This window comes from Sorex fumeus, unplaced genomic scaffold (genome assembly GCF_029834395.1).
Source record: "Sorex fumeus unplaced genomic scaffold, SorFum_2.1 ptg000072l, whole genome shotgun sequence".
In the NCBI taxonomy this organism is placed as follows: Eukaryota; Metazoa; Chordata; class Mammalia; order Eulipotyphla; family Soricidae; genus Sorex; species Sorex fumeus.
In genome coordinates this window covers 37,485,883-37,513,828 of record NW_026606129.1, presented here as the reverse complement: position 1 = coordinate 37,513,828, position 27,946 = coordinate 37,485,883, and the positions used below count along the sequence as shown (strand labels likewise).

Sequence of the window (27,946 nt, the reverse complement as noted above, 5' to 3'; positions counted from 1 at the left end):
AATCATTGATGTATGTTTATGCCATCAATCTTCTTGACTACTGGAGGCATGCTGCCTTATGCAATAAAAGTGGAATCCTAAAAAGATGAAAAAATAAAAATAAACCATCAGAAACAATTTAAGAAAAATCAAAAGTATGTTATTAAGAAAATGTTAAAAATGAAAGGAAATTATATTAAACACTGTAAAAATATTCTTAAAAATTAGTTACATAAAAGTCAAAAATTCCTTCCAACATATGCACCATAAATAATATTAAGGTAAAACTGCAAGTAAGAGAAGAGAAGAGGATAGTACTTTATTTAACAAAATATTCATAAAATCATCTAAAAATTAAATTAATAAACAAATTAAAATCTAAGTGTCTGGGAACTGGAATTATGACTCAAAATGGCAGAGCAGATACTGTGTATGCACAAGAGACTGGGCTTAACCCCTGGCACTGCATTTCCTACAACCTCTGATCATTTTAGAACTCTCAGATGTGACCACACACAAATATCATGTTTTAAAATGTTTTATAATTTTTGTCTTACAATACTATTAATAAAGCATGGTCATGAACATAATTCCAACACTACACTCATCACCAGTATACCTATCTTCCTCCTCCAAAGACCCTACTCGCTTCCTTTTCACCCACCTCTCAACAACTGCACGTGTCAGTATTCTTGTTATGTTTTTATGTTTCCTTTGGCTATTTGTGGCTATCTATCTATCTATCTATCTATCTATCTATCTATCTATCTATATGACTGGAGTGATAGCACAGCAGGTAGGACATTTGCCTTGCATGTGGTCAACACGGCCGATCCGAGTTTGATTCCTCCACCCCTCTTGGAGAGCCCGGCAAGCTACCGAGAGTATCTCACCTGCATGGCAAAGCCTGGTAAGCTACCCATGACGTATTCAATATGCCAAACAAAGTAACAAGTCTCACAGTGTTAATGGGCCTGCTCAAGCAAATCGATGAATGGGAGGACAGTGACAGTGATCTATCTATCTATCTATCTATCTATCTATCTATCTATCTATCTATCTAATCTATCCATCTATCTATCTACTATGCTTGGGTGTTAGTCTCCCATTCTGTTATTTTATATTTCATAAATGAGTGCAATCATTCTATGTCTATACCTCTCTCTCTGACTCATTTCAATTAGCATGATATTCTCTATGTTGATTCACTTATATGCAAATTTTATGATTTCATCTTTTTTAACAGCTGCATAGTATTGCATTGTGTAGATGTACCAAAGTTTCTTTAACCAGTCATCTGTTCTCAGGCACTCGAGTTTTTTCCAGATTCTGGCTATTGTAAATAGTGCTGCAATAAACATACAGGTACAGATGTCATTTCTACTGAATTTTTTTTTTTTTTGCATCTCCAGGATATATTTCCAGAAGTGGTATTTATTGCTGGATCAAATGGAAGCTTAATTTCTAGTTTTTTGAGAAACTCCCATATTGTTTTGCAAAAAAGGCTGAACCAGTTGGCATTCCCACCAGCACTAAAGGAGAGTCCCCTTCTCCCCACATCCTTGCCAATACTGGTTGCTTTTGTTCTTTTGGATTGGGCCAGTCTCTGTGGTGTGAGATGATATCTCATTGCTGTTTTGATCTGCATCTCCCTGATGATTAGTGGTAAAGAGCATTTTTTTCCACGTGCCTTTTGGCCATTCGAATAAACCTATTACTATCAAGGAAATTGAGACAGTAATCAAAAGTCTTTCCAAAAACAAGAGCCCAGGTCCAGATGGATTCACTAGTGAATTCTTCTGAACATTTAAAGAGGACTTATTGCCAATCCTTTTCAAGCTCTCACTGTGTATCTTTAAGTCCCACATATGAGAGAGCATTCTGTATCTTCCTTTATTTTTCACATCACTAATTATAATATTCTCTGTTTCTATTCATTGTAGGATAACACTGTTCTGTCCTTCCTGCATAGAATAGTTGATAGCTGATAGCTGATAGCTGATAGTTTATTGGACTGAGGAAAAGAGAAACACCTTAAGGAGGTATTTTTCCTGGGGCAGTCAGGAAGGGCTTTCTTATGTTGATTTGGCTACCTGACTGGGTTGAGTGTCTGCCCAGACTAGAGGGGAGTAGGAGACAAGAGATTGGAGAGACAAGGGAGCTAGAGAAAGAGAGAGCAGGGCTGCAAGATGGATCAGGGAGAGACAAGCAAGGGAAACATGTGCTTGAGAGAACCTAGGCCCTCCATAACATAAATTTCTTTTATGGGATAAACTTCCTTGTAATAAACTGCTACACAGATCAACTGGCCTGGCCCTTGTCTCTTCCTTCGTCTGCCCTTGGCCAACAGCCGTCCCGATCCAGGCCACACACAGCAGCTCTAGGGCACCTAACAAGGGAGGTGAGATAGAGCTATCCAGAGAGCCCGAGAACACACAAACTTCAGTGTGTATAGTTTTTTACAATTCATGTTGCTCCAAATTGCAAACTTTTGTTACTTTAAGAGCTGCATAGTATAGACAACCACAACTTCCTGACCCATTCATCTATAGCTGGGCTTTAGGCTATTTCTATATCTTGGCTACTGTACTAAGTACAGCAATGAAATAGGTGTGCATACATCTTTCAAATTAATAATTTGTGTTTGGGGGATAGATGCCAAGAAGTGATATTGCTGGATCATATAGAAGCTCTATTCATACACACACACACACACACACACATAATATTAGAAATCTCCACATTACTTTCCATGGAGTTGAACTAAATGACTTTTTGTAAAAAGAAAATATTTGACAGATGTCTAAGGAATTTAATGAGAGATAAATCTTACAAATTACCTGAAAATGGTATTATATTCTTACATCCCCACCCCCACATGCACAGACAATAATTGCAGAAGCAAGGAAAAGCAACACTTTTATTTTTTATTTTATTGGGGGGCCCAAAGGACACAATGCTCAGAGGTTACTTCTGGCTCTGTACTCAGGAATTACTCCTGGCAGTGCTTGGGAGTATGGTTTAGTTTGGTCAGAGATTGAACCTGGGTCATTGGCAAGCAAGGCAAATGCTCTTTCACTATCCTATCACTCTCACCCCTAAATAACAACTCAGTGAAACTGGCTTCAGTGAAATTTTAAAATAGGTAGTTTCAAGTGCCACTGCTCTATAGAAACATTAAAATCCAGCAAAAAAAATTGAGAATCAGTATTGTTGCAAAATAAATTTAAAGCAACAAATTAAATATTAATGCACATCAAAGGGGACTTAAAAATGGTAGGAAAGCTTTATGGTAGCACAGCGGTAGGGTGTTAGCCTTGCACGCAGCCAGCCCAACTGAACGGGGTTTGATTCCTCCGCCCCTCTCAGAGAGCTCGGCAAGCTACTGAGAGTATCTTGTCCGCACAGCAAAGCCTGGCAAACTACCCGTGACGTGTTCGATATGCCAAGCACAGTAGCAAGAAGTCTCAAAATGGAGACGTGACTGGGCCCGCTCAAACAAATTGATGAATAACGGAAGGACAGTGTTTGTGTTTGTTTGACCCTTTCCCAGCTCAGTAGCACTCAGGAAGACTATAGTATCTTGGTCTGATGTGGAATTCTATTTTCTGGTTCCAGAGAGAGTAGAGTAAACCTTATTTCCAGATTAGTCTTGGAATGTCTGCTCTCACCTGTCTCAAAATACTTGAAGGACTAGATGAATTTATTCATATTTGTCTTGACTAACACAGAACTAGTTCAGAGAGAACTGCAGGGTACTGCTTGAAAAACAATGAGAGCCTAATGAGCAACTGAAAGCAGGATAGGGAAAAGTATGTATTTGAGACACAAAACATATTGCTAAAAGTGTGGGAAGAAAAGCAAGGAAGAGTTTGGTTTTGTTGTGTGTGGGGGGAGAGGGGGTGTGTGCACACATGTGCATGTCGGAATGGAGGTATAGCACAGTGGATAAGAGCGTTTTCCTTGCACATGGCTGACCCAGGTTCGATTCCGAGCATTCTCCTGAGCACTGCCAGGAATAATTCCTCAGAGTATGAGCCAGGAGTTACCCGTGTGCAATGCTGGGTGTGACCCAAGAAGAAAAAAAAAAATTATGGCCTTCAAAATCATCTAGCTATATTCAGAATTTAGAAAATTAGTTACATGCTCAGAATAATACCTCTTAAGGAAAAAGACATAAAAATTAAGTTCTCATGTGTACCTGATGTCTAGATACTGTTTTAACCGAGCTAAATTGTTGAAACATTGCTTTAGCACACAGTCAAAATGAAAGCACTGTGAGAGATTTTGCTTAGTTACTTGTATTCAAGGACATTTTTAACAAAAACACAATTGAAATACAAGTTAAAGAGAATTAAAATGACCTTGAATGATAAGAGAAGAGTAAAGTCTTTAGAAAATAGTTGGGAAAAGTGAGTAAACAAGTTGTTAAAATGTCAAAGTTTATAATCACTTGATCACTTGACTTCCCCTTAATAGTCGATTTGCTTGAGCGGGTGCCAGTAACGTCTCCATTTGTCCCTGTCACGTGCTGGTGTAGCCCAGTGGCGTCTGTTCGTTCTAGGAACAAGAAGAGCCTCAAACCAATCATTCAGGATCTTGATGAAGAAGTCTGACCATCTGGTAGGTGGGTGGCCACGCAGTTTTTGACGTCCCGTGGAATCCAGTTGGTAACAGCTCTCATCCAGTGGTCTTCTCCAAATCTCATTATGTGCCCAGCCCACCTGATTTTTGACGCGTTGGCAAATGAGACACTGTCCCTGATTCAGAACTCCAGATTCTTTCTCTCATTTGAGTGAAACATGATACTCCAAGCATAGCTCTTTCAATTCCTCTTTGGGAGACCTGAATAGCATTCTCATCCTGTTTGCATAGGGCCCAGGTCTCTGAGGCATATGTTAATGCAGGAAGAACAGTGGAATCAAAGAGATGTGCCTTGAGCCAGAGGCTCTTTGTCCTCTTAGCTATTTCTTCCATGGTCTTGAAGGCGTTCCAAGCTGCTCTTTTCCTCCTGCTCTACTCAGGTGCCAGGTCATTCATCATGTTGACTTCTCGACCTAGGTACACATAAATGTTGCAATCGGAGATGGTGGTTCCATTAAGAGCGAATGGAGTGTCGGGAATGAGGCTGTTTCTCATAAACATTGTCTTCGTAAGATTCAGCTGTAGTCTGACTTTTCCATACTCACGGTCGAAGTCGGTCAGCATTTGTGCCACTTGGCTAATGTTTGGTGTTATTAGAACAATGTCATCAGCAAAGCAGAGGTGGTGTAGTTGCTGACCATCTATCTTCACTCCCATTCCTTCCCATTCCAGTTGTCACATGATGTTCTTGAGGGTGGCACTGAAGAGTTTCGGTGAAATGGTATCACCCTGCCAAACTCCTCTCTTGACATCAATGATTACTTCTTTGTAGAATGGTGAGATCCTGGTAGTGAATCTGTAATACAGCTCACAAAGGATCCTAATATATTGAGTTTGAATACCTTGATTGGCAAGGGCTTCAATGACCGCTTCCATCTCAACAGAATCAAAGGCCTTCTTTAAATCAATGAACATTAGACAAAGCGGCATCTTGAACTCCCAAGAAACCTCAATGAGCTTGGTTATTGTGTGGATATGGTCGATGGTGCTGAATCCTATGTGAAACCTGGCTTGCTCGCATGGTTGTCCTTCATCTAGTGTTCTGCCAATTCTATTCAGGATGACTTGAGTGAACAGCTTGTAGATGACAGACAATAGGCAGATTTATAAAAAAAATTATAATGTATATATGTAAATATGTTTCAGCACAAATCCTTCCTACCTACTAATTTGGTATAAGTATGTCATAATAGAAGAAATAATACTATAAACTGGTAGTAGTAATTCAAACATTCTCTGAATGTAAAATGTGAAAAGTTGGATTTTTATTTTGTAATTAATTGCCTTTGTAAAACAAGACATTCTACAAGTTTTTCCTGGGGAAAAATACATAAATCAACATAGAATAACAACTACAATGACTGAAATCCAAGAATTATAACATTTGTTTTATGTTCATTTTCTGGGATTATTTTAGAACATTAAATACTTGCAATGTTAAAAATGGCTGTATTTATTTGCCCCAGTAAAGGCAGTTTTCACTTATCCATCTCCTTTATTGCAATATATTGCAATATATTATGTTTATAGACAAGAAAAAAGTCCACAATCTGAGAAACAATAAAATCTAAAACTGAAAAGAAAAAGAGAGAGAGGAGACGAAGTAGAAAAATTTCAGAGATTAGTTGTTATATTGGAAAGTAAAGAAAGAGAGCAACTCAGAAAGCCCACATCAAGAAGAAACACTGAGTTTTCAAAAAAGAACTAAGGAACTAAATCCATGTTTTATAAAATTAGACTAACATTTACACTTTTAACTATCTGTACCAATCATCCCCCTCATCTTCGGCACCCTTACAAACTATCTCACATTAAAAAAAAAAAAAGGTCGGGGTGTGGTGCTGCCAGCAGTGAGGCGAGTACTTGTGAGGCGAGTGCATCAGCAGCCTGATGGCACTGTCAGACTTTTAGACACCCCCAAATTGCTGCTGTGCCTTTAGCCAGACCCCAAAAACTTGGGGCAAAGTTTACCAAGAAAGTAAAAAGTTAGGTATGTGGGAGACACACCCACAAACCAACTCAGGCTCAGCTATATAATTGGAGGCATGACCTCTCTGGTTTATTATTGAACTGGTTAACACACATGATCCCAGAGACTCCAGAGACTCAGAAACGAATCTCGGAACCCAACAGCTTTTGGCAGAAATGCATCCTGTTTCTGCAGTAGGTTACTGGTGCTGGGTCACTCCAGGTGGGAATAGGTTTCATGCCTTGGTCTGTTCTCCCTGGCAGCCCAGTGACCACCATCCTCCAGAGGCCACTGGACAGTCAGGTTTGGGTGCAGTGACAAGACACACGGGGCCTCACCAGATGGAGGTGGAACCGGCCCTTCCTCCGCATCCCAATGAGACCCCGAGCTGCCACCTACAAATGGCTCTGGCTCCTGATCAAGCTGATTAACGGCCATGATCCCAGAGACTCAGAAACAAATCTCGAAACCCAGCGGCTTTTGGCAGAAATGCTTCTGGACCGCATACAAGGTGGCCACCATCTCAGAGCTTATAGGAAAGCCAGGTATGAACCAGAAGTGATGGGGCAACTGCAGTCTCATGGGAAGGTGGGCTGTACTGACTCGTCCTTCATGCCCTACCGAGGTCACGTGTTGCCCCCCATGAGTGGCTCTTTGGCACTGCCATGGCTCCAGAGGCAAAAGGACTTAATCCAGAACCCGGCAGTTTGCAAGAGAAAAGTGAATGGACCATGCATTAAACTACGGTGCCATGCCTCCCCTGGAGGGAAAGGGTGTTGCTCCCTTCCGCCTTTTCCTCCCCTGGCAGCAGGGTGGCCACCACCTTGGAGCTTACTGGAAAGCCAGATATGAGCGGGTGATGAAGGGGCAACTGCAGTCTCATAGGAAGGGTGGGCGGTACCGGCTCGTCCTTCACGCCCTACTGAGGTCACGAGTTGCCCCCCACGAGTGGCTCTCCGGCACAGCCATAACAGCAGACAAACAGAAACTAATCTCGTAATTATCTGGCTCTTTGCAGAAATCCAAAATCATTATATGATTCTAATAACCAGCTATAGAAAACAAAGTATTTCAAAATGTCTTTTCAGCAATTCTGATTGTTGGGGGGGCGGGGATTCTAAACAATAATGGTGCATCTTTTGTCAAGATAATGAATGTAATCAATGTAGAGAAAAGTTAAGTAGAAATCATCTGCCTCACAGGCATTGGGAGGGGTCGGAGGGGAGTATATCGGGGTTCTTGGTGGTGAAAAATGAGTACTGGTGAAGTTCCGGAAAGGTGTTTGATCATTGGATGACCAAGATTTAAACCTAAAAACTTTGTAACTTTTCCACAGTGATTTAATAAAGAAATATAAGAAGAAAAATAAATAAATAAAATTATGAAAAAAGAAAAAAAAGGCAATTGTTTGTTTAAGTCATCTTTCAATTTGAGCTGGGTTGCTGTGTGTTTTTTATGTATCTACAGATGTTTCTGTTTAGCTGCTTAGAATGACCCAACACACATGGCCCCAGCTGAGATGCCTTGTTTTTGGTATATGATCTTTCTCATTTCTCAGGAGGTTTGTTCAGTTTAGTTCACAGAACAGCTGACCAGCTTATTCCCAAGAATACAAGTCCTCTGAGGACAAGATTTGGAAAATGTATAGCATAAGCTACTCTACATTTTATTGATAGAGCAAAGTTCCAACTTTAGCCTAGATTCAAAGGATGTGAAATGGACTTCAATTGTGAAATAATACAAAATCACATTACAAAGAAAAGTTAATATGTGGTCATAAATAATTACACTAATTTGGGGGGCCAATATAGTACCTTATTCTATCAATTAAGACTCAGGCATTGAGGTCTTCTTGCTCCCCCAGTTCACTCATTACTCGAACCCTGGACTTGGCTTTCTCCACATATCTAGGACTCTGGGACACTCACCATCCCTGAGCCTCTTCTTGTTTGTCCCAATGCTGTGCCCGGTCTTGTTCCTCCCCCAGGTTGTATCCCCCACACACAGCAGGTACCCGTAGGGAGCATGGCCTCTTCAGAAATGGATGTGGCCTCTTCAGAACTGAGCATGACCTCTGTAGAAGTGGGCCTGGCCTAATTTTGGGTGGCCACAGGTAGTTTACTCATACCCAGCAATCTCCTGTAGCATCACAGTCTCCATCTCCACACCAACATGAAGAAACAATGCACATACCCAGCATGAGGGGAGGATGATGAAAAGAGTCCAGAAGCTTCAGCAGGTGCTACTCACCTAAGGGACCTCTCTGAGAAAGAATTCAGATATGAAGTAATGAAGATGTTCAATTAACTCAATGAAACAGTGATATAGATATCCAGTAAATTAAAGGAGGACATGCGAGAAACAATAGAGAAAATACAGGAAGAAAAGAGAACAGAAATTGGAAAGCTACGCAAAGAAATGTCACGAATAAAAGATTCCGCAGATGAAATAAAAAACTTAGTCTGTGCCCTCAACAGTAGAATGGCCACAGCTGAAGACAGAATCAGTGAGCTGGAAGGTCAGCTGCATGAATCCTACAGGCAACAACAAACAATGGCAAGAGATCTCAAAATAGCTCTAGAATGAATCAGAGTCCTAAGAGATGATTCCAAGAGGAACAACATTAGAATCATTGGAGTACCAGAAGGTCAGGTAAACAAGTCCAGTGAAAAATCCATGGTAAAACAATCATTGCTGAGAAGTTCCCAGAGCTGGACAATTCAGATTCAAGGAGCCCGAAGATTGCCAGCTAAAAGAGACCCTAACAAAAACACTCCAAGACAAATCATAGTTAGAATGATCGATGCTACCGATAGAGATACAAGACTGCAAGCAGCAAGGTCAAAGAAGGAAATCACATACAAAGAAGCCCCCTCTTAGATTCACAACTGACCTATTAGAGGAAACCCTCCAAGTCCAAAAGCAAGGGAACAGGATGAAATCACACTCTTAAATGTATATGCACCTAATGAGGGAACAGCTAAATATTTAAAACTGCTAACATATTTTAAGGAGGACATTGCTAGCAACACAATAGTAGCCAGACACTTCAACATCACCTTATCACCTCTGGATAGATCAACAAGAACAAAACTCAGCAAGGAAACATTGGCTTTGAAGGAAGAAATAGAAGAGAGAGGGCTTATAGACCTAAACAGGGCTTTACACCCCAAAAAAGAAAGAATACACATTCCTCTCCAATGTGCAGGGAACATTTTCCAAAATAGACCATGTGCTAGGCCACAAAACATACCTCAACAGAATCAGGAAGATAGAGATAGTATCAACAATCTTTTCAGATCACAGTGCACTGAGAATAGAAGTGAATTACACACAGACACGGAGAACCAAATCAAACACCTGGGAATTAAACAACTCTATGTTAAACAACGAGTGGGTCAGGAAGGAACTTAAGGATAAAATCAAAAGTTACCTGGAAACAAATGAGAATGAAGATACGAGCTACCAGAACCTATGGGATGCAGCTAAAGCCCTGTTAAAAGGGGAAAATTTATAGCTCTGCAAGCTTTCTCAGCAAGGAATAAAGGGCCCACATAAGCAACCTGACTTCACAGCTCTAGAGCTTAGAAAAGGATTAACAAAAGGAGCCCAAAGCAGGCAGAAGGAAAGAGATCATAAAACTTAGAGCAGAAATCAATGACATGGAACCCAAAAAACAATCTGAAAGATCAATGAAACCAAGAGCTTGTTCTTTGAGAAAATAAACAAGATAGATAAACCACTAGTAAGACTCACAAAGAATGACAGAAGGAGAACCCTAATAAACCAAATCAGAAATGAGAAGGGGGATATCACAACAGAAACCAAAGAAATTCAAAAGGTCATCAGAGACTACTTTGAAAGTCTATATCCCATGAAACAAGAGAACCTAGAAGAAATGGATAAATTTTTGGTTTCCTATAATCTCCCAAGACTGAATCAAGAAAATCTAGAGTACCTGAATAGTTCTATTAACAGCAAGGAAATTGAAACTGTAATCAAAAGTCATCCCAAACACAAAAGCCCAGATCCAGATGGATTCACTAGCGAATTTTTCCAAACATTTAAAGAGGACCTATTGCCACTTTTTAAGCTTTTCCAGGAAATTGAAGAAACAGAAACTCTCTCAAACAGTTTCTATAAAGCCCATATGTCTCTAATACCTAAAGGAAACAAAAACACCACAAGAAAAGAAAACTACAGGCCTATATTCATGATGAACACAGATGTGAAAATTCTAACAAAACACTAGCAAATATAATTCAACAACTTATCAAAAAGATCATACACCATGACCAAGTGGGTTTCATCCCAGGGATGCAAGGATGGTTTAACATTTGGAAATCAATCAACATAATCCATCACATCAACAAAAGAAAAGATAAAAACCATATTATCATATCAATAGATGCAGAGGAAGCATTTGACAAGATCCACCACCCATTTATGATGAAAACCTTCACCAAAATAGGTATAGGAGAGACTTTCCTCAACATAGTTAAAGCCATCTATGACAAGCATCATCATCAAAGGGGAAAAACTGAGAGCCTTCTCTCTAAAATCAGGAATGAGACAAGGATGCCCACTCTCTCCACTGCTGTTCAATATAGTGCTGGAAGTACTTGCAATAGCAGTTAGGCAAGAAAAAGACATTAAGGGCATTCGGGTAGGAAATAAAGAAATCAAGCTCTCACTATTCGCAGATGATATAATACTATACTTAGAGAACCGTAAAACCTTTACCAAGAAACTCCTAGAAACAATTGACTTGTATAGTAAAGTTGCAGGCTATAAAATCAATATCCAAAAGTCCATGGCTTTCCTATATGAAATAGTGAGAGAAAAGAAAATGACATGAAAAAAACAATCCCGTTCACAATTGTGCCCCAGAAAATCAAGTACCTAGGAATCAGCTTAAATAAAAAATAAAGGACCTGTACAAAGAAAACTACAAAATGCTACTTTAGAAAATAAAAGAGGACATGCAAAAATGGGCTCAGATCTCTGCCTATCCCCATGTACAAAAGTAAGATCAAAATGGATTAAAGACCTCAACATCAGACCAGAATCCATAAGGTACTTTTGAAGACAAGGTTGACAAAACCCTCCAAGCAAACAGTACTTTCAAAGATGACATGCCACTGGCCAAGCAAGTGAAAACAGTGATAGACAAATGGGACCATCTTAAGCTAAGAAACTTCTGCACCTTAAAAGAAACAGTGACCAAAATACAAAGACAGTCTACAGAATGGGAAATAATATTTGCCCAGTACCCATCTAACAAGGATATCAAGGATATACAAAGTACTGGTTGAACTCCATAAGAAGAAAACATCCAACCCCATCAAAAAATGGGGTAATGAAATGAACAGAAACTTTCTCAAAGAAGAAATCCAAATGGCATAAAGGCACATGAGAAAATGCTTTACATCATTAATCATCAGGGAGATGCAGATCAAAACCACAATGAGATATCATCTCACACCACAGAGACTGGCCCACAGCAAAAAGAACAAAAGCAACCAGTGTTGTTACGGATGTGGTGAGAAAGGGACCCCCCCTTCACTGCTGGTGGGAATGCCGACTTGTTTTAGCCCTTTTGGAAAACAGTATGGACGATTATTAAAAAATTATAAATTGAACTCCCATTTGACCCAGAAATCCTACTCCTCGGAATATATCCTAAAGAGGCAAAAAAGTATAGTCGAGAAGACATCTGTACTTTTGTGTTCATTGCTGCACTGTTCACAATAGCCAAAATCTGGAAAAAAACCTGAGTGCCTAAGGACAGATGACTGGTTAAAGAAACTTTGGTACATCTACACAATGGAGTACTATGCAGCTGTTAGAAAAGATTAAATCATGAAATGTACATACAAGTAGTTAGAGAATGCTGTCCTCCCATTGTTCATCGATTTTGCTCAAGCGGGCCCAGTAACGTCTCCATTTTGAGACTTGTTACTGTGTTTGGCATACTGGTAGCTTGCCGGGCTCTCTGAGAGGGGTGGAGGAATCAAACCCAGCTCAGCCGGGCTGGCTGCAAACAAGGCAAATGCCTTACCGCTGTGCTATAGCTCCTACATGGAAAGTATCTTAAAATGTGATACTTGAGTGAAATGAGTCAGAAAGAAAGGGACAGACATAGAAAGACTGCATTCATCTGGGGAAAATAATGTAACAAAATAGGAGACTAACACCAAAGAATAGCCGAGATAAGTACCAGGAGGTTCACTCCATGGCTTGGAGGCCAGCCACACATGCTAGGGGGAAAGGTAGCTCAGACAGAGAAGGGATCACCAAGTAAAGGGTGTTGGGAGGATCCTCCCAGGATGGGAGATGCATGCTGAAAGACCAAACATGATTGCCACTCAATACCTCTTTTGCAAACCACAACACCCAAAAGGAGAGAGAGAGAACAAAAGGGAATGCCCTGCCACAGAGCTGGGGTGGGATGGGGGTGATGGAGGGGTGGCAGAAATACTGGGATCAGTGGTGGTGGAGAATGGGCACTGGTGGAGGGATGGGTATTCGATCATTGTATAACTGAAACCCAAGCACAAAAATTTGTCAGTCTACAACTGTACCTCATGGTGTTTCACTAATAGAAATTTTAAAAAAAAGAATCAGTCATTGAATTTCTATACTTACCCTTTGTTCTAATAAACGTACTAAAAATACTAATTTTATCTCATTGGTAAAGGTAAGTATTTTAAAGTACTTATAGGGAAATAGTAGACAATTTACAGACCATGCAAATGCTTTCTTAATTTACTCCAAATTATTATGACTATAAAGTTCAAGCTACAGAAATATTGGCCACTATGGCCTCTTAATGGCTCAGAAAGTTCCTTTGGAAACCCCAGATTTAACATGAGTCTGTTAAACAGGAATTTTTCTGCTTTGGCATGGAGATTATTTGATCAGGACTTTAAAGATAGAAAATAGCCAAACTGTAAAAGACAGAAAAGAAAAACCAGATGGACACTAGAATATGGTAAAAGAAGTACAACTGTCTCAGCAAAATGTTAGTAATTCAGTATGGAAGACTCAGCTAGAACAATACAACGAGAGAAAAAGATTGACTCTAAAGACACGTTCAGGACAGAAAACAGAATTTCTCTGACCATATACAAAAATGTGTGAGTAGGTTCCCACAATTCACCTGGAGCACTGCTTTACTAATGGCATAGTTCATCTTAAATGTTATTTTTAAAAAAGCACAATTCCATCAGAGTACCCTTAATTTACTAACACTCAGAAACCCTGTCACCTTATTCTATTTGCCATTTATTTACTACCTTTTGCAGCATAACAGAACCTCATTTGTTCTACATTTGTCTTTCACATTCGACTGAATTTTCAGTTCCAAGTTGGTATGATACTCTTTTAAATAACTTCCTGTACTGTTATTTCATGCCAGAAAAAAGAATGTATCTTTTGCCAAAGACTGACTTTTGGTATAAAATTGGATCCTGGCACAGTCTTGATTCCTATTGACAAGCTTCCTTGTTTACTGTTGTTCACTCTGAAGCTATTGCCTCATTAAAGATGGAAAGGTTAAAAGAACCCTGTTTGCCTCAAGTAAATCATACTCAATTTTCTAGAGCTTCCTGCAAATAATCTGCTCTAAAAGAGCTAATTAGGGCCAAGAATACAAAATGTGTGCCTGGACAGCACCATTTACACAGTTCTTATTGAAAACTAGTTTTTTCTTCATCTCAACAAAATCCTTTCATATAAGTCAATCTTTTTGCCTGGGAAGAAAGATGCATGCTAAAGATGGGAATCTATGCACAGCAACAGTCTGGTGACAATGATGACAAAAATGGCAGAATGCAGATCATAAAAATGTAGGAACAAAGCTTGTCAGCTTCCTAGAGCTGTCCTAATGATTAGTGACAGGCTCATAAAGGTGCTGGATCTGCCATTCATTTGATTAGAAACTACAGAATGAGTTTTCTAAGAGCAGTGAGTTAAACATATTTCTGTTTGTGCTTATTATCTTCCTAACTCTTTCTCCCTCTCTAACTCTATCTCTCTCATGCTTTTTAATATTTAAAAGTAGGTCTTATTTTCTATATCACATTTGGAATATAATAGACCACCACAATGCACTGGCTTCACAAAAACTTTATTAATACACTTATTTATGTATGGTGAGACTGGATAATTGTGCTGGTCTGAAATCAGTTGGATCAGCAAACCTAAATTTTAACCCATTCATAAGTTTCCAGTCAATTACTGGATCAGGTGAAAATCATGTTCAGCTTGGACGGCTTATCTCAAGTCCATGTGGCATTTCATTCTCCTACAGGCTAGTCTGAGATTAATAGCATGGTAGATCCGAGGACGGTTTGAAGGGGACGAGAACAGAAAACCATCTTGGCCTCAGTTAGAGCTGACAAATCATTGCATCTACCCCCTCCCACAGGCCAAGCAATTCTCATGATCAGTTCAAAATTAAATGGTGGGATGGGGGGAGCCGCAGAAATAGACTTTATTTTTGAGGAGTTTCAAAGTCACTGCAAAGTGCATATGTAGATACAGAAAGAGATGGAGAATTTTCACCATTGATGCAATCCACCATGCATCATAAGGAATAAATAACTCTTTCATGGGGAAAAATAAGAACAACTGAATTATGAATCCCTTAGCAAATTTTATAAAATGATAGGTTATGGTTGTTTTGAAGTATGAAGTGGAGTAGGTTTATTTTCCATCCTCTCCTTCAAATTCTTACTGTTGATTTGAGAATTTCTTTGATAAATTGGTGTATGACAATATTACAGATAACTTTAGTGTGACTATAGAACTTATTTCTTTGTAGCATTTAATGAGAAATCTCTTTTTTTTGTATACTATAAGTCATAGAAAGAGTTCAAAAGATCAGGTAGAAACAGTTTGGGGAGATAAGCTATGTGTGAGACTAGTCATTGAGACAGTATTGTTGCTTTATGTTACAGGATTAAAGTGATCATTATAGTGTCCAAGTTCCAAGGAAATTTGGCCCCATGGGTTCCAAAATGATGTGCAAAAACAATTAAAAGTTGATTCCATGAATTAACTTGGATATTGTACTGAATACTGAATTGGCTGGAGAGATAGCACAGTGGTAGGGCATTTGCCTTGCGCGCAACTAGCCCGGCAGAGCTGGGTTCAACTCCTCCGCCCCTCTCGGAGAGCCCGGCAAGCTACCGAGAGTATCTCGCCCACACGGCAGAGCCTGGCAAGCTACCCGTGATATATTCAATGTGCCAAACACAGTAACAAGTCTCAAAATGGAGACGTTACTGGGCCCGCTAGAGCAAATCGACAAGGACAGTGTTTGTTGTTTGTTTATCAAAGGGTATGTAAGTTTCACTTACAAAAAGTCCTTGTTAAGCTTTGTAAAAAAGGAAAAAAAATTGGCATAATGGGGAAAAATAGACACGTTTTAAATCCTAGAGAGATATGTTTTTTTTAAAAAATTAAGAGTTAGGTTGATCAGTTTCAATTTAAGGGAAGGCACAGGAATAATACTACACTTGGTAAAATGTATGGGAATTCTAAAGAATCTGAATGAAACTGAAGAAAACGTCCATATTCCAGGGCACCAGTGAACTTGCAATGAGTTTACCTTATTTACCCTTACTTTAACATCATTTGACCTGGATTTGAAGCAACTAAACATATTGAACTAGTCATGAAAGTCAATAGGACATTTCATGAGACGTCCTCTAACTCTTGCTAAAGGGGCAAACAGGGGAAATGCTACCACTCAGGTGTGAGGAAATCCTCATTATTGTAATTTTTTAACAATTAACCTATATTCTTTTCATTCAGTTATGCCCAAAATGTCAATAATGGTTTGGTGACAATGACTATAGCGGCTGTGTAACTGTAAGCACACAAGATTCTTGACCAGAGAAAACTGCCTCAATAATCAGAGAGTATGTCTGGGGCAAGTAGTACAGGGGGTAGGGCACCCAACTGGCATATAGCTGACCTGGGTCTATTTCCAGCCTCCCATATAGTCATCCAAGTCTTCCAGGAGTAATTCCTGAGTGAAGAACCAGGAGTTAACCCTGAGCACTGCCGGGTGTTGCCGCTGCCCCATCCACCACACCCCTGCAAAAAAAAATCACCTTAGGAGAGTATGTGATTCAAGGGAATGGGATAAACCACTGAGTTATCCATTTTCCCTCACCTTGTTAGTGAAAGCAGTCATAGTAGTGGGAATTTCATGGCATAGGAGGCTAACTATAGCCCCAGTTAGAGGGCTGGAGGATTAAGAACCTCAGAAAAAACAGTAAACACCAAGAGGTTGCAAAATGACAAGAGATTGAGAGCAAAATATGAAGTTGTTAAGAAAAAAACTTCTGGGCTCAATATCAGGCTTCACATACGGGGATCTAATTTTGAATAGCAAATGAGACTAAAAATTGAAGTAAGGGGCTGGAGAGATAAATGGTGGGTAGGACACTTGCCTTTTACATGCCCAACTGGGGTTTGGTCCCCTGCATCCCTTATCCCTGAACCTGCCAGCAGTAATTTCTGAACACAGAGTCAGGAGTAGCCTCTGAGCACCACTGGTTGTAGACTCCACCAAAAATTGAGATAGCATAAAATTCACCAGTCAGAATTCAGAACGACAATTAAAGACAAAGACACGGAACATATACAAAGAGTTGTACAGTGGGAACTGATATTGAAGTCACACCCACAGAGGTTAATAAAAAATCTTGTGGCTTGAATTCAATATATTTCCTTCTTCAAAAAAATTATTCTTAATCTACACATGGAATACTATTCAGCAATAAAGAAACTATTGATTTAACTTTGATAGATATAAAAGATGATAGTTAAAAGTTTGCATACTGTATAAGGGCACTTGCATGAAATTTTGAAAAGTATAAACTATAGTGTACTGCAGCACTGTCCACCCATTGTTCATTGATTTGCTCAAGCGGGCACCAATAACGTCTCCATTGTGAGACTTGTTACTGTTTTTGGCATATTGAATATGCCACGGGGAGCTTGCCAGGCTCTGCTGTGCAGGCAGGATACTCTTGGTAGCTTGCGGGGCTCTCTGAGAGGGACAGAAGAATCAAACCCAGATTGGCCATGTGAAAGGTAAATGTCCTACCTGCTGTGCTATTGCTCCAGCCCAAAGTATAGTGATGAATGATAAATTAGTAGTAACCAAAAATTAAGGTCAAGGAGAGATTTTTATTACAGTAGCACAGGACAAAAGTTTTGATATGATGGAATTCTCCATTCTGAATATGTTGATCATCTTGCAAGTATATACTTATGGCAGAAATCATATACCTGTACATTAAAAGTCAATTTTAAGTTAGAATAGCATTAATATAATATCTACTATATATGTTTGTTAATTTAATGTTACTTCAAAGGATAATATGAATTTCATTTTCTCCTACATTTTAACATTGTGCCTCTAGATTTTCTTGACTTGTCAGCACATCTTTCTTTCCATATCCATAAATATAAACCAATTTGTGGTCAAAGTAGTTATTTCAATTTGGAAAAATTAAATTCCAAGATTAAATAAAGATGCTGTAGAAGATAATTCAATTTATACATATTTTATGTGATTCAATTTACACATATAATTTATTGATATGTAGAGATTTAATTACAATTATGTCAAATGTCAAAAACGTACAGCATGTAGGGCTCTTGCATTGCACACAGCCAACTTGGGTTTGATTCCTAGCACCCCATGTTCCCTACACACCACCAGAAGTAATTTATGAGTACAAAGTCAGGAAAAACCCCTGATCATGTCCTGATGTGGCCTCAAAACCTAAAAATAAATGTAAGTCAAAGTATGTGAGTGCCCAGTACAAAATAGGGTATCTATAAACCAAGAGAATGAGGGCATTTTGTGTATTTTTTTCTTATATTATCCTCCAACCTCCTGGTATATGCTAATGATCTGTTTTTACAAATGAAAAAAACAGACTAGGAAAGATGAGCATGTTTAAATAGTGAACAAGACACAGAGTAGAAATTTAAACCTAGGTTTTTCTAATGCTACTGTTCTTACACCTTTCATTGACTAGATTTTCAACTGCTGATTTGACTAACCTTTTCTGGATTCAGTGCAACTATTTAAAGTCTGTTTTTTTAGAAGATTATGTGACTAGTCAGAGGAATGGTGGCTGATTGAACAGATAAATCATTTTCTATAACTCTCATGCTCAGTTTGAAGACAGGTCATAGAGTAAAGGAAGTCTGTACTGTCATTATTATCTTAGAACAAATCTCTTGATTCCAAGATCAGTGTCAGATGATTAGAGGTACATAGGTGTGTGGTATGTATGTGTGTTGAAGAGGGGGAGGGGGTAAAGTGATTTTATTTAGGAAATATTAGAGAGGAAAAAAATTGATATAAATACATAAAATTGATATAATGCACTCCAAATTGGGAGGTGTCACTAAACCCAAATGGAGTACACTCGGTATTAGCTTTCTTGTTTTTGTTTTTTAATTTTTTTTATTTTAATGAATCATTGTAATATACATTTACAGACTTAAAATAACATACTTTCATGATCAAATTTCTGTCAAACAATATTCAAGTACTCATACCTCCACCAGTTCCCATTCTCCATCCCCAATGTTCCCAGTATCCTTTCCCTACTCCCACCCCTTCCCACCTCTTGCCTCTGTGGCAGGCACAATCCCTCTTTCCATCTTAATCCCTCTGTCATTTTGGGTGTTGTGGTTTGCAATACAGGTAACAAGTAGCTATGATACTCTCCATGTTGATCCACTAATATGCAAATTTCATGACTTCATTTTTTTCTAGTAGCTGCATAGTATTATTCCATTGTGTAGGTAAACCAAAGATTCTTTAGCCAGTCTTCTGTTCTCAGGCACTTGGGTTTTTTCCAGATTCTAGCTATTGTAAATAGTACTGCAATAAACATGCAAGTGCATTACAAGTGCATATATCATTTCTACTGTACTTTTTTGCATCTCTGGGATATATTCCCAAAAGTGGTATTGCTGGGTCAAATGGAAACCTGATTTTCAGTTTTTTGAAAAAAGTCCATATCATGGATGCAGGGAGAAAGGGACTCTCCTTAACTGCTGGTGGGAATGCCAACTTGTCCAGCCTTTTTGGAAAATAGTATAAGCTTTTTTATTCACTGCATGGGAGTGTAAGCATGGAAAATACCAGGCACTCAGCTTGTGACTTCGTGAAACTGAGCCAGGAATCAATCTAAGTGTTCCTCTGAACAGATGACAAAAATGCTTTTCCAAAATTAATCTTTAAACTTTTCTTTCTGTGAGAATCACCTCTACTAGGGATTCTTCAGAACAAAGTAAAGCTATCTCTAAAACAGCCCATACTGCAGGAAATCAGTTCTTCAGAGCATCAGAAGATTCTAGTCATCAGACAAGAACTCCATGATATTGCTCGCACATTTTCTTCATTATAAAGTAATAGATGTTCAACATAATATTTTGATAATTCTTTATAATGCTTTTCTATTATAGTCATTTTCATTCAGAATTATTATTCCTAAATCATCTGACATGTACAACTATTTTACTTTATTAATTTCTTAGAATTTAAATGCTAGATTAAATATGTTCACCTATTTCAGCAAATGATACCGATGATACCAATGAAATTTATAAAGAAATTGTACCAGTTTATAGTTCCAAGAACAATATAAGGAATACCTATTTCTTATTTTATAATAAACAGTGTTATTAAAAAATAGTTTCCATTTAATTTATTTTTTTATTTGGCTTTTCGACCACACCCAGTGGTGCTAAGGGCTCCCTCATGACTCTGCACTCATGGATCACTCTTTGTGGAGCTGGTAGACCATAGGGATTGCTGGGGATCGAAACCAGGTTGGACACATGCAAGGCAAGCACCTTATCCATATACTATCTATCTTGGCCCCAGTGTGTTTTATTTTTGTAACAAATGAACGGTAACTTTTTTACTCATTGTAATGAACCAAATTTAAATAAGACTTAATTTTTTCTTAAAGTAATGAAAGAATATATCTATGTTCATATCAAATAACTCCATAGCTTATTATCTTTAAACATTGGGCTTTTATCAAATAACAAAATCCATAAATGCACATTGTTTGATAACTTTATTATATATGTGACTAAATTTAAAAAACTGAAATACACCTGTTATCAATAATAAGTTCAGTTAAAGAAATAGACTATTAGAACATCAACATCCCTCTGAATCAATGACAAACATCCACTCTTCAAAGTTAAAAATTATCTTGACTTGTTAGATAAAAATCCATTGGACTGTTTGTAGAGCTCCTACACTTTACATTCTAAGAGATCCTAGGAAAATATTACATCTAAATAACTACATATTGAACAGAAGCACTTGTGATAATCAGAATAATATATCCCTATTGCCAGTAGCATTGACTTGTACACCTAAATAACAATACACAGATGAATCAGACATTGGTATAAAAGTCCTCTGCCTGAGAAAGAAAAACTTTACAACATAAAGTTAAAAATAGGAGTCCTGAAGAGATTGCCTTTCAACCCCTGAAAGACATTTTTTATTATCACTGTGTCCATTATATATTCTTTCATCTAATCAACAATAAAATTTGCCTGTCCTCATTCATGTCAAAAATGAATCAAATCTTTCACAACATCTATTTTCTCTAATATCCAACATTCACAGAAAACTCCAGAATTTAGAGAGGTTTCAGTTACAGAAGAATGATTCACATGTTCAAACAAAAGCAAGAAAACCAATTTTGATGAGGAAAGAAGTGAATCATTGTGATAAGTTTACAGAAACCAATTATAAGATTGCAGGTAAATATAGAGAATAGGAAGGGATTATAGGATAAGGCCAAAGAAGAGGATTAGAGCAACTCTAGATGAACTAATATAGTTCCTTATAAGAAGTTAATGCAAAATAAATTTTAGATTTAAAAGATAGGGTTAAATTGTACTTCACACTTATTACAATTTTATACAGGTTAGTGTTTCTGATCTACCCAGAGAAATAAGCTTTACTGTCTGGAGATCCAGGAAAATGAAATTTGTAACTCAAAGCAGAAATGGCATCTTTGAACACATTTTCACAACAGTAGAAAAATGTACTGTCTTTATTGCATCAACAGTTCTATTTTAAGGTTGCTGGCAATCTTCTAATTGCTAAATTTCATACTTCTCAACTGTCATCTTGCTTGACCTTTAGTTTTTAATGCTTTTTATTCATTGTATATTTCTTGAAATTCATTCATCTTTTGGTTTCTATGAAACCACTTTTCCCTGTTTCTCCTTTAATTCCCATAATCAATCTGTTAACTTCCTAAGTTTTCACTCCTCTATAACTGATACTGAGAAAAATTATGTCTAGAGTTTAGTGTAGTAGAGGGATGAAGATTAAGGAAGGCAAGGAAGGAAAGGGTGAAAACAGGAGACATATAATAATTTTATGTATATTTAATTATCACATAGATGTAGGCAACTGAAATCAATTTTACCAGAAGCTTTTGACTTCCAGGACCACACCTGACACTCGACTTCCTCCATAAGTATATTTAGAGAACTGGAGACATGGGTTGTGGCATGTGTCATGCTTACAGCAAACATTGGATTGATCCCCAGCATTACATATGTTATCCCGGGAGAGATCTCTGAACACAGAATCAGAAGTAAGCTCTGCGTACTGCTAGATTTGATTCAGCATTCCATCTTCCCCTCAAAAGTACACTCAGTGATAATAAACTGTGGCCAATTTTTATTTATAGTTGTATTTCCAGAATGTTGGTGGGAATAATTCAGGAGATGGAAGGGAAGAGAAAGCATCCATAATAAAGGTCTACTATTGAGGTCACCAGGGAGGGTAACAGAAGCTAATAGCTCTCTTGAGTCACTGACATACCAGAAGACCTCTCAGAATAGCCCATCTGAGGACCTACCTGCGGTATTTAACCACCAGCTTTAAGTACATTACCTGTATGTTGAAATTTGTTACTGTGGTTCCTAAATTCTTTACAGTTCCAGATTGTGCACGTTTTCTCATCCAATGGGCTCCTGCCAGTTTCTTGTGGCATGAACCAAAGTTGAAAAGTTGTTTCCACATGGTGCATTAGAAACCAAAAGGAATCTATGTATTAACGGATAGCTGAAGACTGAGAAGGTCAGAATAGTTGCAGTTCCAGAAGTATCTGAGATGATCCCGAAATGTACTCTCCTTCCTTCACTCGCAGGTGAAAGAATTTGTGCTATGGATTTTATCAATTATCCAAAATCAGTCTTTACCCCAAATTCACTGTACTTAGAACCTTTATGTGTCTATAATGGAGAAGCAATTAATAAGGATGTGATGTAATTGTTTTTACTGGAGTCTTTTTCTAATTTCTGTTTATTTTTTTTTATAAATTGATAGGTATGAGTGAATTCTTCTCTCGAGTGAAAATGAAAACATATTTTTTCAATTTACTGTGAAAATTGACAATCATAGCACAACTAGATTGTAAAGCTTCTTACCTTTGGAAGGTGGCTGCTAGAATAACCTAAAAACATGTCACCAGTTAAAAAAGTAAATCTTTAAATATGTGTTAATTCTTGAGTATTGGTCACTGGGGTATTGCTGACTGAGGTGTCCCTGATTCTTATATGTTAATCTGCCAAGAGCAGAATCTTTAGCTCCTTTTCCTTTCCACACATAATTTCCTCTAGGGAGGACTTGCCTACTACCACAGATGGTCTTTAGGCAGCTACTCCAGCATTTTGTTATCCTGGTCTCTCTTTTCCTTTCTCAATCACTAATCAGGAAGGTGGCATGAGGATTTCAAAGTAAATTATGATGTAACTTATTTCTCTTAAACATTTATGACTGATTCATTGCCAATAACTTACAACATTAGTGTCAGAAGAAAGGCTCTTGAGTACTTGCCAGCAAGGGAAAAGACTGGAACACAGATAACATTTTACAAAGAACTTAAAATGCAGAAACCAAAATAAAAATGATGAAAAAGGATATCCTTCATTTCTTTTTAGGCAGAGAAAAGGCAGGATCAAAAGATCAATGAAAATCTAACTGGAAGGTCTGCTTAGCTTTAAAGATAAGAAGTGCTTTGTGGAAACATGAAAGGATCCACAATAAATAATAATCTAAGACAGTGTCATTAATTTATGCCTTATGTAAAATAAAATGCATTTCTATCTGAAACAGATTGCATATTGCCATATAAATGTCATGCAGTGTAAAGCTCCCATTTTCTCAGAATTGATACATCCCAGAATATTTTCTAGTTGTACTGTTTTTTCTATGAACTTATCAATAAAGACCTGTTTTATCCCCTATATTTTCCCTGTCTTTAAAATAAGGAATGCCTTCTTTATCTTTTTCCCAAAACCATACATATGATCTTTAAAGATTGCTTTGTATACAAGTTTAGTTAGTCTGAGTCAGATACCTCCCATGGGGACTAGATCTTATCCAAATGAAAGTCAAATGGACAACTACCAGATCTCAATCCCAGAAAGAAACAAAAGAGATAAATGTAAAATCTGGAAAACAGTCTTGTCATTAGCTCCAATGGCTTTTGGCTAGGACAGACTCCTTACAAAGCAGACTCAGAGAAATATTGAATTCACAGATATACTGAGTAGAGTCCTTTCAAACAATTCTAAGAGAGACAATATTGGGTGAGGGCAGCTGACTTCATGAAGTAAGAAGCTAAATAGAAACCACAGAGAGTAGAGGAGTGTAGGAACTTGCCTTGCACATGGTACACCCTAGTTTGATCCCCAGTATTATATTACATATGGTGCCATGAGCACTGTCATAAGTAATCCCTGAGCACAGAGCCAGGAGTAAATCCTGAGCATCATTAGATGTGATCAAACAAACAAAAATGACTAAACAAACCTGCAATCTTAGATAAAGTCCTATCCACAAGGAAGTCTGACACTTAAACCACAAGATTCAATTCCTCTTTGGGAGACCCAAATAGCATTCTCATCCTGTTTTTGTAGGGCTCAGGTCTCTGAAGCATATGGTGATGCAGGAAGAACAGTCAAATTGAAGAGATGTGCCTGGAGCCAGAAGATCTTTGTCCTCTTAGCTATTTCTTTGACACTCTTGAAGGCATTCCAAGCTGCTCTCTTCCTCCTGCGCAATTCAGGCGCCAGGTCATTCATCATGTAGACTTCTCGACCAAGGTACACATAATTGTTGCATTCAGAGATGTTTGTTCCATTGAGAGTGAATGGAACATCAGGAATGAGTCAGTTTCTCATAAACATTGTCTTCGTGAGATTCAGTTGTAGTCCAACCTTTCCACACTCATGGTCAAAGTCGGCCAGCATTTGTGCTGCTTGGCTAATGTTTGGTGTTATTTGAACGTTGTCATCAGCAAAGCAGAGGCGGTGTAGTTGCCGACCGTCTATCTTCACTCCCATTCCTTCCCATTCCAGTCGTCGCATGACATTCTCGAGGGTGGCACTGAAGAGTTTCAGTGAAATGTTATCACCCTGCTGAATCCTTCTCTTGACATGGATGATTACCTCCTTATAGAATGGTGAGATCCTGGTAGTAAATCTGTAATACAGCTCTAAAAGGATGCTGATGTGTTGAGTTTGAATGCCCTGTGTGGCTTCTATGACTGCTTTGATGTTTTTATAATAGTCATCTTAATGTGTATAATGGTACCTCATTATGGTTTTGATATATGTCAACTTCAGATTTTGACATAAGATATTCTCCAAATAACTGACAATAAAATTGGGGAGAGGGTACTGAGCCACACCTAATATTACTCAGGGCTTAGTCCTGATTCGGTGCTTAGATGTCACTCCTGACAGTACTCAGAGGACCACATGCAGTTTTGGGGTCAGATGCATGCAAGTTAGAGTCTTACCTCTGTACTATCTCTCCATCCCATTGAAAACAAATTTTTAAGCAGTAATACGCTAATAGTTCTTTCTCTTCAATTATTAGGTTAGAATTAAACATGTTCAAATAAATTAGTATAGTGTTTCACATATACTTTTTTTGACATATGAAGATGTTAAAATTTAAAGAACTTGTATTTAGACTTTTACATATTCTTCTTTAGTTTAAGATTAGTGATACATGAAATGCTAAAGAGAGGGCAAGAGAGGGCTGTTGATTCCACATTTTTCTAAATTCTACTAATTTTCTACTTGCTACCACCTCTCTTTTTTCCATTCTCTCTTCCACTGTTTCTCTTCTTAGTAAAGTTTTTATTTTGATTATATCTTAAAAACAGGTTGCTGATGGAGGGGGGTGTGGGAGGGATACTGGGATCCGTGGTGGTGGGAAATGGGCACTGGTGGAGGGATAGGTATTTGATCATTGCATAATTGAAACCCATGCACAAAAATTTGTAAGTCTACAACTGTACCTCATGATGTCTCACTAATAAAAATTTAAAAAAACAGGTTGCTGATTTGTCCTTTCTAAACAAGAACATGAATCTAACCCTCATTCTCCTTCTAAAAGAAATGAACTAGCTTATTAACTTCTTTAAAATCCTTTAATTTTGAAGAAATTAATAAACTAGACCACCAGGTACGTTATACTCCAGGAAATCATACCATCTATTGTCCAAAATCAAAGCCATCTTAAGTTGTAAACTATGTGTATTATTAAAAAATGACAGAGGCACTTTCACTTCCAACTTTGCGCAGTGATGCCACTGGCAGTTGTGACTTGAAGGCTGGCTGGAGGAGGATGCTTCCCAGTTCATTGTTCCAAGAGTGTTTGAATCAGCTGAGATTCTTCTAAATTCAGAAGTTCATATGTTTTGGGAGTATTGGAAGCAACAGAATGAATGGACTGAGGATGAACAGGAATTTTCTGAGGTCTTCATGAAAACTTTATACAGCCTGCTCAGTAATGTCAAAAATAGACCACTATCAGTGTAGGTAGTTTATTGCTACAGAAAAAGTTTCATAAGTTTGTGTTGGCATGTTTAGCTAACTTTTGCCCAGAATGCTGCAGAGTCTAATGCCCTGATCCTGAGCCTCACAGGGAGGTTTGAAGATGTGGAAATACAGCAAATTTTTGATCATATCCAGACTAAATATAGCTTTCAGTATTAATCTCCCATCATCACTTACGCAAGGGAATCTCATCCCTAGCAGGATACCCAGGATACCACAGTCCCAGTATCTGGCCTGACCTGCACACAAATCCCATGAAAGAAGACATTCCAGTTTCCTTTGGAGATAACAACCCAACCTGGCCTTGGTCTAAGTTGCTTTTTGAAATTTGACTATGGAACCATATTTGCTATGTATTCATAGTGAGACTTTTATTATAATGTATGCCTTTGGCTTCCTGTGCTTGCCTCTGGGTCGATGAGGTGGATGATCCACATGACAACCTTATGCCAGGATTCTTAACTCTTCTCTTTGAGTACTATTATTTTATTTTTAGATCTCAATGGGTTCATAGTTTTTGAAGCTACAGGACATATAGGCAAAAGTGGTCTTACCTAAATGTGAAAAAAATTAAACCAGACAAGGTTAATTAAAAAATAATTTAATAAAAATTAATTAATTAATTAAAATAATGACATAAGACATGGCATGTCACACAATCTTAAATGAGAATGTCACAATAGCAACAAAAAAAACCCAGTAAAGGAAGTTCCTGTAATGCATAAAACACACACACACACACACACACACACACACACACAATATAATTCTCTCTGTTCAAAACACTGCTGCTAAACATGAATCCAGTAGCAATGCTATTGTCTCCTTGGGTTATTCATCATAATAGTTCTTAGGCTCATGTGTAATGATGGCTATTGGATCTAACCTAAATCAACATGTGTGTCTTTTTCATGACAGGTTAAAATAAAAGATTTTGTCATGTTTTGAGATTTTTGGAAAGCTATTTCATAACAAGCCTACTTTGTCATCTCTTCTTTTGAGTTAATTTAACTCTGCCCAGTTAAATGCACTGCACATCATCAAAAAAGTAAAAAAAAATAAAGGCCCTCCCGTTGATCATCGGTTTGCTCGAGCGGGCCCAGTAACGTCTCCATTGGAGACTTTGTTGTTACTGTGTTTGGCATATCGAATACATCACGGGGAGCTTGCTGGGCTCTGCCGTGCGGGTGAGATACTCTTGGTAGCTTGCCCGGCTATCCGAGAGGGGCGGAGGAATTGAACTCGGGTCAGCCATGTTGGCTGCGTGCAAGGCAAACGCCCTACTGCTGTGCTATCGCTCTCTAATTAAGTTGCAGCATAAAAAAAATCAAATCCACTAAGTTCTACATTCACTAAGTCTGTTATTTTTCAGGCTTTAAGCTATATTTAGTAGTGGATGAATATGAG

At 38.1% G+C, this 27,946-nt stretch overlaps 1 pseudogene; it reads left to right on the top strand.

Moving 5' to 3' along the window:
- Nucleotides 1-21,369: 21,369 nt before the first annotated feature.
- On the top strand, nucleotides 21,370-26,698 carry LOC130037493 (DNA-directed RNA polymerase II subunit RPB4-like; annotated as a pseudogene).
- Nucleotides 26,699-27,946: the final 1,248 nt, after the last annotated feature.